Genomic DNA, 14,247 nt, shown 5'->3' with positions numbered 1-14,247 from the left:
ATTTTATTTAAAGTTTTCTCAGTCACTTTGGTCCATCCCTACTAAAAAAAACAGCTTAAACCAGCCTAGGCTGGTTGGCTGGTTTTAGCTGGTTGACCAGCCTGGTTTTAGAGGGGTTTTGGCCATTTCTAGGCTGGTTTCCAGTCATTTCCATCCTGGTCTCAGCTTGACCAGCCTAGACATGCTGGGAGCCCAGCCAAAACCAGCTATGTCCAGCTTAAACCAGGCTGGTCAAGTTGGTTTTAGCTGGTCATTTTCCAGCCTGACCAGCTAAGACCAGGCTGGAATTGACTGGAAACCAGCCTGGAAACGGCCAAAACCCCTCTAAAACCAGGCTGGTCAACCAGCTAAAACCAGCCAACCAGCCTAGGCTGGTTTAAGCTGTTTTTTTTTTCAGCAGGGATTTCTTTGGTCAAAATTGAAAATCTCAAAACTACCTGTTCAATCTTCACATCATTGTGTCACTTGTGCACATCAGAAAAGCAGTTTATCATTCCTTTGAACAAGTTGCAAATGCTTTATTACATCCATGCAAATGATTACGTACAATTCTCTGTTGTGGGGCGACACGGTGGCTCAATGGTTAGCACTGTCACCTCACAGCAAAAAGGTCATTGATTTGAGTCCTGACTGGGTCAGTTGGCATTTTTCTGCGTGGAGTTTGCATGTTCTCCTCATGTTTGTGTGGGTTTCCTCCATGTGTCCAAAGACATGCGGTATAGATGAACTGAATAAACTAAATTGGCTGTAGTGTATGGGTGTGAAAGAGAGAGTATGGATGTTTCCCAGTGATGGGTTGCAGCTGGAAGGGTATTCGCTGTGTAAAACATATGCTGGATAAGTTGGTGGTTCATTCCACAGTGGCAACCCCTAATGAATAAAAGGACTAAGCTGAAGGAAAATGAATAAATGAATGAATTCTCTGTTGTTTCCCACATTATCGTATATCATGTTGATCTAAATGTATTATAATGGTCTCTGTCTGAATAGTCTCATCCCCCACAACATTTATGCATTAGTTCATAGCATAAGCTTTACATGCAAAATAATTGAACAAGCTATTTTAATATTTTGTCATAATGTGTTTTTCTATACATTTCTTGTTTTTCTAAATCTGTCTACTTTTAGTACATTTTTTTCCCAGGTGAATCGACTTTTTCTAATGAAGGTGCATCTGGTGACTGTGGAGGCCATTTAAGTACAGTGAACTCTTTGTCATGTTCAAGAAACCAGTCTGAGATGATTCAGGCTTTATGACATGGCGCGTTATCCTGCTGGAAGTAGCCATCAGAAGATGGGTACACTGTGGTCATAAAGGGATGGACATGGTCAGCAACAATACTCAGGTAGGCTGTGGCGTTGACACAGTGCTCAATTGGTACTAATTGGCCCAAAGTGTGCCAAGAAAATATCCCTCACAGCATTACACCACCACCACCAGCCTGAACCATTGATACAAGGCAGGATGGATCCATGCTTTTATGTTGTTGATGCCAAATTCTGACCCTACCATCCAAATGTCACAACAGAAATCGAGACTCATCTGACCAGGCAACATTTTTCCAATCTTCTAATAATTTTGGTGAGCAAAAAATAAATAAGTTAAATTAAATTAAATTTGGTGAGCCTCATTTGGTGCCAATTGTAGCCTCAGTTTCCTGTTCTTAGCTGACAGGAGTGGCACCCGGTGTGGTCTTCTGCTTCTGTAGCCCAAGGTTGGATGTTTTGTGTGATCAGAGATGCTCTTCAGCATACCTCAGTTGTAACGAGTGGTTATTTGAGTTACTGTTGCCTTTCTTTCAGCTTAAAACATTCTGGAAATTCTCCTCTGACCTCTGGCATCAACAAGGCATTTGCGCCCACAGAACTGCCACTCACTGGATATTTTCTCTTTTTCAGATCATTCTCTGTAAACCCTAGAGATGGTTGTGCATGAAAATCCCAGTAGATCAGCAATTTCTGAAATACTCAGACAAGCTTGTCTGGCACCAACAATCATGCCACGTTCAAAGTCACTTAAATCCCCTTTCTTCCTCATTCTGATGATCGGTTTGAACTGCAGCAGATCGTCTTGACCATGTCTACATGCATTGACCATGCCTAAATGCATTGAGTTGCTGCCATGTGATTGGCTGATTAGAAATTTGTGTGACCAAGTAGCTGGACAGGTGTACCTAATAAAGTGGACGGTGAGTGTACATTCATGTTCTTTCTTTTTTCTTTCTTTCTTTCTTACTCTCTCTTTGTATCTTTTTTTCATTGACAATGTATGTAATTGATATTTTGTGTACTGTATACAAGTATTGTTTAAATGCCAACTGTATTCTTTTTGTATTAAAAAAGTGTGATTTCAGACAGTCAGACAGATAGATAGATAGATAGATAGATAGATAGATAGATAGATAGATAGATAGATAGATAGATAGATAGATAGATAGATAGATAGATAGATAGATAGATAGATAGATAGATAGATAGATAGATAGATAGATAGATAGATAGATAGATAGATAGATAGATAGATAGATAGATAGATAGATAGATAGATAGATAGATAGATAGATAGATAGATAGATAGATAGATAGATAGATAGATAGATAGATAGATAGATAGATAGATAGATAGATAGATAGATAGATAGATAGATAGATGCAAAACTCATCTTTAAGTAACCACTAGGGGGTGGTAGTCTTGCATTTGTCCCGAAAAGCACACAACCTCAAGATAATTTGCACCAGATTTTGTAAGACTCTGATCTCTTTGTACCTTTCACAACTAATGAATTACACTTTGTTTTTACATCCACAGTTTCTAATTATGAGTGTGTGCTATGTACCCTTGCATTAACCCCACAATCCCGTAAAGCCGTAATTGCATCACAGACTACACAGCACTGATCAGCAAAACATCATGGTGGAGTCCAAACTTTCTAAATGAAATCAAGATTCCATACACTTGAAAGGATATCATGAGTGCTTGGGCAATAGTTATTTATGACTGATGTAAATTGCCCTCTATAAATTAGAGACCACATTTCATTCAGTAATGACAGATGGGCGTTATTACACAGAGACTTTAATGTAAAGCATATGAAACAAAGCATATTACATAAAATAGCGCTGTTTCATCTTTCCGTGATGGTGTAATCAGTTCCCGCTTTCTGTTGGATTATGAATTGGTTCATAATTGTAATCAACAAGCAGAAAGGTCAGGGAGTTTTTACTGGAGAGCCCACAGTCAGTCGCTGTCATTCCTGCTGACTGAGACACTTGAAGCTCTTCGAGAACATCAAAAATCATGTCAACACCCAAGACTGGGGCTGTTAGTGTAAGCGCCACATTTCTTCTCCTCCAGATGGCTATGCACTGGGCTATTGCGTAATGCTTCAGGATGTATAGGCTGCAGCAGATCTTTTCTGTGTTCACATGTCCTGTTTGTTTTAGGATCCTTCCTGTCTCTCAACATATGTCAAAGATACATTCCCGAACAAAAGCATCTGAACTCATAGAGCATTGTCAGCATGTAAATAAATCCATTCAGTCATCAAACTTTTATGTAAACAGCCATGGATCTTGCAAGTCACATATTTGGATCTATATATTTTTGCATATAGCCTATGTTTATATTATTTTATTTTATATTTAGTATCTGCAATTTTTCCTTCGGCTTAGTTCCTTTATTTATCAGGGGTCGCCACAGCGTAATGAACTGGCAACTGATCCAGCATATGTTTAATATAGCGGATGCCCTACCAGCTGCAACCGAAACCCCCATACACTCTCACATTCACAAACACATACACTAAGGCCAACTTAGTTTATTCATTTCACCTATAGTGCATGTCTTTGGACTTGTGGGGGAAACCGGAGCACCCGGGGAACTCACGCCAACACGGGGAGAACATGCAAACTCCACACAGAAACGTCAACTGATTCAGCTGGGACTCGAACCAGTGACCTTCTTGCTGTGAGGTGACAGTGCTAACCACTGTATTTGTATTATTTAGTTTGTTGCAGCACTATACACTTGATTTTATGATAATTTTTGCTAACTTCAATACAACATATTTATATCAGAGATGTCCAAACTAGGGCCTGCAGACCAAAGTTGGCCCATGCTTGTAACCTTTGATTTGGACCACCTTCCCATCAGAGAAGAGATTAATAGGGAGCGTTGGGGCAAGAGCCTTTAACAGAGATTGTCATTTCTAATTTAACATAAGCTTCTGTTTGTTTGTTTGTTTGTTTGTTTGTTTGTTTGTTTGTTTGTTTGCTCAGCTACAAAAAGAAGCAAACTGAAGTTAAATGTTTTAATTAAATCTGTCTGTAAATTAATCAGATTTATGAAAATGTAAATACTGTCACTTGACAGAAAGAAAGCAATGCAAAAAGCATCGTTCGAGCAAATCAAGGCAAAAACAGGGTCTCCACTGAACTCCAATCTGTTATAAATGAGCTTGTTTTGTTTTAATATAATAAGTTAATTATAAAATGTAAAAAATTATAATTTACAATTCTTAGAGCAGGAAGATATTTAATCTCATATAATCACAAAAGATCCATCTGCACCCCCTGTCTTTTTTTTTTATTAATTCATTTATTTTTGAATCATTCCTCTTTTATCTCACCGTAACCTTGTAATGCCTTTCACAATGGGCTTGATTGTGATAAAGCAATACCTATAACCTTCCTTCACTCAAAAAAACCTATATATTTTTTGCTCGTTCAAACTACTTATTTAAAATGAGCTGAAACAACACAATTCTTGAGATTCCATTGGGACAACTTAATTTTTTATGTTCAATCCACATAAATTTGTTAGAAGTGTTAACTCAATCAATTTGTGTTGGGACAACATGAATGAATTGTGTGGAACCCTGCATTTTCTACAGTGTTCTATCACACACTGAACGGTTTCAACGGTTGCTTTTTTTTTGCATCGTATATCTTTTTGCATTTACCTTTTTTACATTTATTCATTTACTTATTTGTTTGTCATCACTGTATCGGAGTTGCACCTTATACATACCCTTGCTGTGCGTTTGTGTGATGCTTGAGGACTTTAATGTTTGCAGACTGTTAGCTACGTGTCTCTGTTAAAGCCACACAAGGGAAATTAGTGTTGGGGATGTTTGTTTGTAAATTAGTTTTTTGTTTGTTTTTTTCTAACTGCTCGTTTTTTGTTTTGTGCAAGTATTAAAAATATATATACAGTTGAAGTCAGAATTATGAGCCCCCTGGAATTATTAGCCCCCTTGTTAATTTTTTCCTCAATCAAGTTTGGTTTTTGGTTCTTCATAAGAAAGGTTTGGGCACCCCTGAATTATGTAAGTATTTGTTACATTTTATAATATTTGTTCAGCTTTCTAAGCCATTGTGAGTTTGTGATATGGAAAAGGGGGGTGGTTTGGTTCATCCCTGTGCTATCATAAGAGCACAATGGTAACCAGGAAGCAGGGAAGTTAACTGTCCTTGGAATCTAAAATTGTCATCGCACTGTCTGCACCAGGATGTTATTTTGAAATGTGGGAGGTTTTTTCAGCTCAAAGCAATGATTAGAAAGGCTTGCATCTGTGCCAGGTTAAACCTCAGGGCAGAGAATGTGCGATAGCGCAAAACACTATCACAACTCTTCTCACGGCAGGACTTAAAACGCTATTGTTTACTTTGTTTTGTACAGTTTTCTGCTGGAATGTTTCATTAATGCAATGAGACTCTTACTTGTAAATGTGCACGCATTTATTTCCTGGCAAGTTGGCAGACATTAAAGAGTTTGTGCATTTAACTGCATATATATATTAAAGGCAAATACTTTATATGCTGCAGTACATCAAGAGCTTTCAATCCCCATACAGGTTGTTTGAATCTGAGCCATTGTATATGGAATCAATCCACTCTTTATGACACTAATAGCGTAAACAGCAAAGGCACAACCAGATCCCATTTTTTCCCCCTTCAGTGCCTTTAGGAACAACATATGGCTTGTCAGTTTTTTTTAAGATGACTGAGAAAACACACCAGAGAGTCGTGCATTGCATTAACAGTGAGGGGTTTGACTGGACGCCTTCATTTGCGATCAGTGCATCAGTGTTTAGCCTGCAGCACGGTCTCCTCTATGCAGACAAATGCTAAAGATTTAACTCTGGGAGCAAGTAGCACGCTCTAAATCACAACCACGCTGAATACTGTCGTTGTGTCGCGTCCAGGAAAGGCGAAATCTCCTCAGAGACTTGGCAGATTAACGTGGTGAAAGAAAGTAAAAGCTTCGATAGACACTGAGCTTACATGAGACCTGTTGAATATGTAGGCCTGAAGTTGTTGGGCTTTTTTTCTTCGTGAGTTTGAGGATTAGCATTTTGGTTTTAGGAATGATTCGCTGTTTTGAACCAATCTTTTAAGTTGATTGAATCCTTCTGGTTCACTTCAATGTTTTTAATCCACTGGAAAGTAAAAAAAGTTAATGCTTTTTCTGAAATGTATTGGTCATTCTATAATAGACTTTTGTCAGTCTACTGACTTGTGTTGACATGATAAATGATTGACAACAGATTTTAAAAGCAAATTATTTTTCGAACAAATAATATTCATGTGCTAGGGTACTGGGTCCGTAAGTATTAATTGATTAATTGATTGATTGATTGATTGGTTGGTTGGTTGGTTTATTGATTGATTGATTGATTGATTGATTGATTGATTGATTGATTGATTGATTGATTGACTGATTGACTGATTGATTGATTGATTGATTGATTGATTGATTGATTGATTGATTGATTGATTGATTGATCACAATTTCTGTCAATCCCACATTGAAAATCTCAACATCCACCATGCACTGGGCTTACTGCCATGCACAGTATGCTTATTTTTGGATAGTCTTGAACAGAGTCAAATACAACCTTAATGCTTTAGCAAACTTTTAGTCAAAATACATGACTTCAACTAAACATTTGTGAGTTTTTTGTGTTTCCAGTGAGTATCCAGATTGATGAAGATATAAGGCACCATTCACACACGTGTTTTTCCATTCCAGTGTGCTACTTTTCCAATGTTTTTCTATGTAAAAACGACCATTCAGAAGAACTCTTTGCAAGCTTTTGTTAACAGTAACAAGTTGGCATAGAGAGGCTTTTTTTAAAAATTATTCTTGAGCACTACGTTTGGTGTTTTTAGCAAAAACACACTCACAGACACATACTGTAGCCCCTAACCCATACAGTACTCAACCTGCACTGAGTGGGATTTAAGTCAGTGTTTCAGGCATGGTATGGACCTCTAATGTCTGTCTCTAGCATGCTTCTTGAGGTTAGGAAAGTGACTGATTCTTTACAATTCAAATATGTGTTTAATGGAGGCCAGTTAGCAAAATGCTATGCAGGTAAACCTCACTCCTCTGACCTCTGAAGGTGCTCTAGCGACAGATGTTAGAGGCCATGGTCTTTAGCCTCCTTGTTAGAGCAACCGACTCCCATACACAGAATCGCCGGTTCGATCCCAGCTCAGAGTGGTTTGGGTGCAGTAGGACCGGTGGGTTACACATGAGGGCTCATCCAGGGGTAGGAGTGAGGTTTAGGGGGTGAGTGTAACGGAGGCCAGCTAGCGATGTGCTATGAAGGTAAACCTCAATACTGTGACCTCTGAAGGTGCTCTAGTGACAGATGCTAGAGGCCATGGTCTTTAGCCTCCTTGTTAGAGCAACCGACTCCCATACACAGAATCGTCGTTTCGATCCCAGCTCAGAGCGAGTTGGGTGGAGTAGGACTTGTGGGTTGCATGTGAAATGAATTGTGGGTAACTAAAGTCTGCTAAGCATACACCTGATGCATCCTTCAAAACAGTAAAATTGCCATATTGAAGTGTCATTTCAAGCTGAAGTGCTCAAAACTAGCCACTTCGAAGGGTCCTTCGAATTACAGAATTTTTACATTATTATTATTATTATTATTCTAATGGATCTTTTCGTTTCTTGCTTTGAACTCACAAAATATCAGTCTGGGAAACAAAGACGAAATGAAAGTACTGAAATACTTCTATTAATGCTGATAATGAAGACAAATTAAAATGTATGCTTGTGGTGGGTTTTAAGAATGGGTGGGGTTTATGCAGAGATAATTCTCGCAGATGATTTTCTATATCACACAGACTTAAAGCAAGAGTTCCCTCAAAAATGAAAAGTTGCCATTAGTTTACTAACTTATTAATTTGTTAATGTATAGTTAATGCAGGGGCTTTGGATTACAATTACAAAAGCTCAAATTATTATTTAGAGCCACAGGTATAAATTTTGTTTTGCCTGTATGTGTTTTTGACTCTCAAAGTGCCAGTAGCAGTTGACTTGCATTTTTTTAATCGACGTCGACAGTTTTACTTAAAAAAACTCTTTCATTTTTAATCAAAAACCACTCACATATTAGATGGTCTGAAGGTTAAAATTATTGTAAAATTACCCTTTAAAGAAAACGTGCTATGTGGGGACACATTAGATTACACAGAAGTAACAGTTTCAGAGTTGGTGGTTAACTGATTATTTAGCCGCCAGAAGTCAGATAAATAGCTCTCAACATAAAACTCATTGAAAGACCGCCTGGGTGGCAACGCTCACCATCCTGGTCTGAAAACCTTGACTGGCCTGTGTTTGAAAGTGATTTGTGACCAGCTCTCTATTGTCTGCACCACGCAGCCAAACTCACTTAATAATCTGATGTAATATGTATGAGGAAGAGCTTGGTCATTGGACATTCATCCTAAAGGTCGCAGCTGAGCGTTTTATTATTTCAAAAGAAACATTGGTTGATGTTAACCACCTGCCATCTCGTTTATATCCTATAATGATGCCCTGCACTGTCTAACGTGCTCAACCGATGCGTTATTTCAGCAAATATAAATGTCTCCTGTTGCTTCTTAAAGGCTTTTTATTGAGAGTGCTCTTTCATGCTGCCCTGCCTCCATTGCACTTCATGGTACAAAGAGTTCAGCATTGTTCCAGCACATCACTATTGGAGACAGACAGCAGAGGACAGACCAACTGAAAAAAGAGGGAGGGAGAAGGGGAGGGATGGAAAGAGCGGGATGGAGGAGGCGGGATTTGGAACTGTTTTTCATCACTCCAGCGTTCATTAACCTGGCACAAAGGGGAGCGAGGATCGTTTTTGCAGGTCTGCTTGGGTCACTGTGGGCCTTTAAAGGGCTCTATGGGAACAGAGCTGATCACTGCACTGCTGCATCACTACATTCTGGGTCTAAAAGTGTTAAATATTCACTTTAAAAACAAGCAGCTCATAATGTAACTCAAATTTAACTAAACTGCAAAAATATGAGAACCTTGAGAACTTTTTATTTTTCAAAGAATCAGAAGAAAACATTTTGAATTGTAATATTACTTCACAATATTCCTGGAATTGTGAATAAATACTGGCTTTTTCATTCATTCATTCATTCATTTATTTATTCATTCATTCATTCATTCATTCGGTCAGTCAGTCAGTCACTCAGTCAGTCAGTCAGTCAGTCAGTCAGTCAATCAGTCAGTCAGTCAGTCTTTTTGTTCAGTCATTTGTTCATTCATTCTTTCTTTTTCTTTCTTTCTTTCTTTCTTTCTTTCTTTCTTTCTTTCTTTCTTTCTTTATTTCTTTTTTCCATTCATTCATACATCCATCTGTTCATCAAACCATTTGTTCATCCATCTGACCATCATTTCATCCAGAAATTCAATATGTTCATCCATCTGACCATCCATATATTCATCATCCATTTATCTATCAATTCATCCATCCATTAATTCATCAGTCAATACATCCATTAGTTCATCAATCCATCTATTTATTCATTCATTCATCAAACAATCCATTCAACAGACCATTTATTATGTCATTACTTTGTTCATTCATTAATTCATTCATTCATTCATTCATTCATTCATTCATTCATTCATTCATTCATTCGTTGATCCATCCATCATCCAACCATCAATTCATCAATCAATACATCCATCAGTTCATCAATCCATCTATTCATTCATTCCTTCATTCATCAAACAATTCATTCAACCAATCATTTATTTATTCATTCCTTCATTTATTCATTCATGCATTCATTGATCCATCCATCCACCCATGCATCATCCATCTATTCATGCATCCATCCATCTATTCCTCCATCCTTTCACTAATTAATCAATTAATACATTCATTAGTTCATCAATCCATCGGTTTATTTGTTCATTCATTCATCAAACAACCATTCAACCAACCATTCATTCAAATTTATTAATTTGTGTATTTGTTGATCCATCCATCCGCATCCATCTTTTCAATCATCCATCCATCCATCCATCAATTCATCAAGCAATACTTCCATTAGTTCATCAATCCATCTATAAATTAATTGATTCATCAAACAATCTAACCATTCATTCATTAATTCATTCATTCATTTATTCATTCTTGCATTCATTGATCCATCCATCCACCCATCATTCATCCATCCATAAATTCATCAATTAATACATCTATTAGTTCATCAATCCATCTTTTTATTCATTCATTCATCAAACAATCCATCCAACCAACCATTCATTTAAATTTATTAATTTGTGTATTTGTTGATCCATCCATCCGCACATCCATAATCTATCTTTTCATTCACCCATCCATCCATCAATTCATCAATCAGTACTTTCATTAGTTCATCAATCCATCTATATATTCATTCATTCATCAAAAAATCTAACCATTCATTCATTAATTCATGCATTCATTGATCCATCCATCCACCCATCCACCCATCCTTCATCCATCCATAAATTCATCAATTAATACATCCATTAGTTCATTAATGTATCTTTTTATTCATTCATTCATCAAACAATCCATCCATCCATCCATTCACACATCCATCTATTCATTTATGCATCCATCAATTCATCAATCAATACATCCATTAGTTCATCAATCCATCTATTCATTCATTTATTCATTAACAATCCATTCAAGCAACAATTTATTCATTCATTCTTTCATAAATTTGTTGATCGATTCATCCACTCATCCATCTATTCATTCATACATCCATTCATCAATCAATTCATTATCTATCTATCTATCTATCTATCTATCTATCTATCTATCTATCTATCTATCTATCTATCTATCTATCTATCTATCTATCTATCTATCTATCTATCTATCTATCTATCTATCCATCCATCCATCCATCCATCCATCCATCCATCCATCCATCCATCCATCCATCCATTCAATAGATCTTTCATTCATCCATCTGACCATTTCTTCATTCATCCATCTTTTCATCCATTCATCTATTCATTAAATCCATCATTCATCTATCTGACTATTCCTTCAGCCACCTATCCGTCCATCCATCCATCCATCCATCCATCCATCCATCCATCCATCCATCCATCCATCCATCCATCCATCCATCTATTTATTACATAATTTGTTAGTCCAAATAGAATTAAAAAGATTTAATTTATTACAAAATGCTTAATAAATATTTTAAATCCTGCAGCACTTTTTGCTTGCTAATAACATTTATATTTTGTCATCAACTTTAAAGCAACAAGTCTAATTGCTATTGTTATGTATCAATAATTAATTGATAGTGCTCTCAGACTAGCCATAAAATCTCTCTCTCTTTCAGCCTCACAATGTTTGCACCTCACAGTCTGAAGTCTTTGATCCAGACCAGCTAGTTAATGTTTGATGGTCAAGGGAAGGCCAGCACCAAGGACACCATGATAGATGAACTTGATCGCTGACAATATGCTTGAGCTGAATGTTAGGAGAGTGGTTGTATTCACCAGACCTTGAATTGAATATTAATAGGGTGAAGCCCAGCTGTCATGATGCAGAAGCACAAGTCAATTGTTCCACTGATGAGCCTCTCGAGTCTCCATGGGGACAGAAAGATTCGGTCAGAGGGGTTCACGCGCACTCAAAAACACAGACACCGGTACCAGCTATCTTTCTCAGGGTGAAGTCATGAACACACACTGAAAAGATCCAGAAGCACAAAATAAACGTTAATATGACTCACAACTCCACAATATTAGCCCAGCTGTTGTATCTATTACAGCTGCAGCCCTTATGTTGTCTTGTGGATCAGCAAAACACATTCGTTTGCAATTCTTTTTTTTAAGTTTGTTCAAAATGAAGCAATAAACTACCATAAGCTTGCACTGCACTAATCCTCCCAGATAAAACGGAAGATCCCATTCTCTCAGAATTAGTATCAGATTATTTACACTTGGCCAAATGTTCACGCTTGAATTAAACAGATGTGTCTGCAGTCCAGTGTCAACTAATCTTAGCCAATGATGTGGACTTTGAAAAACGCAGATCTTTTATTCATTGTGCTATTCATGCCGAAGGGGTGAAACACAATCGCTGATAATTAGAATATAATGAGTTAAGCTCTCGGGAGATTAGTGGGGAGGTTTGATGAGAGGAGATGGAAATGCCCCTTTTGAGACAACAGGGATTATAAAGAATTATAGAGTCTGTCACACTGCAACTTGTTTTAATGAGCAATCCAAACTCTCCTTTACAATGTCTACATGGTCTACAGCCTCTAATATACCAGTGGTTTTGTCTTTTTGTGAGTGATAGTGAATATTTTGGAATCAAAATCCAATGTTTTCCCTGGAGAAGACTTAACCAGTAAGTGGCTGCTTTGGACCCAAGGGAATCAGGGGTCCCAAAAGAGATTTAGCATAACCTGTGCTGATTTCTGTGCACTCACAAATTGCCTTATTACACCAAATGAAACATAGACACAACGTTGAAATAAATTTCTCTTTTGAGATTTTTACAACTAAAAACTCATAACATCATGTGTCCTAAAGTGTACCTTGTGAAGATACTGTAGGAAATTTAATTATACTCAGAATATTGAGGACTTATAACCTCAAATACAAACACACTGAAATAAATAAAAAGTATCTACACATAGCACAGATGATTATGCACCAATTAGCAAGTTGATTAAACATTTTTGTTCGAAATACACTGATTCATTTAAAACAAGTGAAGTAAAATATATTACTGTTCACATTTTAAAGGTCAGTAACGTTTTGTTAAAAAGTAATACTTTGATTCAGCAAAAGAGCATTCAGTTGATGAGATATATAGTAATTAATACTTTACTATAGTGCTTAAGTGCTTATAGTAATTCATTACATTGATTTAATACTGAAGCGTATCATAGTTTCTGCAAAAAACTAAGAAGCACAACTGTTTTCAACATTTATTATCATAATTAGCACCAGAGACAATTTAATTGATTTCTGAAGCATCGTGTGTGCATGTAACTCACATGTAAAAAGATTTTTTTAATGAACATTTCCTCACAATTTACTCAGTCACAGTGGTTCTAAACTATTTGAATTAATTTTTCCTTTTCTACGCATATCAAGTATGTTGGAAACTAGTAGCCATTGACATTCAAAGTAGAAACAAAAATACTTTGAAATTCGATGGCTGCTGAGTTGTAACATACACTACCTGACAAAAGTCTTGTCACTTATTCAAGTTTTAGGAACAACAAATAATAACTTGACTTGTATTTGATCATTTGGTATCAGAAGTGGCTTATATGAAGGGCAAAGACCTCTAGATTATGCTTATTTTATCAAAATAAAATATGATCATGCCCTGATTTTTAATTATTTATTTAGGACAGTAAGGTCTGACATTGCTTAGACAAAAGTCTTGTCACTTAACAGAAATAATGTACAGTAGAATATAAAGTAGAATATAAAGCAGTGGAAAAAGAGTCATTATTGTGTATGACTCTTGGAGTATTGTGTATGAGCTTGAACGACTGCATCCATACATCTCTGCAATGACTCAAATAACTTATTAATAAAGTCATCTGGAATGGCAAAGAAAGTGTTCTTGCAGGGCTCCCCGAGTTCATCAAGATTTTTTGGATTTAACTTCAATGCCTCCTCCATCTTACTCCAGACATGCTCAATAATGTTTATGTCTGGTGACTGGGCTGACCAATCCTGGAGCACCTTGACCTTCTTTGCTTTCAGGAACTTTGATGTGGAGGCTGAAGTATGAGAAGGAGCGCTGTCCTGCTGAAGAATTTGTCCTTTCCTGTGGTTTGTAATGTAATGGGCAGCACAAATGTCTTGATACCTCAGGCTGTTGATGTTGCCATCCACTCTGCTGATCTCCCGCACACCCCCATTGAATGTAACCCCAAACCATGATTTTTCCT

This window comes from Danio aesculapii, chromosome 13 (genome assembly GCF_903798145.1).
Source record: "Danio aesculapii chromosome 13, fDanAes4.1, whole genome shotgun sequence".
In the NCBI taxonomy this organism is placed as follows: Eukaryota; Metazoa; Chordata; class Actinopteri; order Cypriniformes; family Danionidae; genus Danio; species Danio aesculapii.
This window is presented reverse-complemented; position numbering follows the sequence as displayed.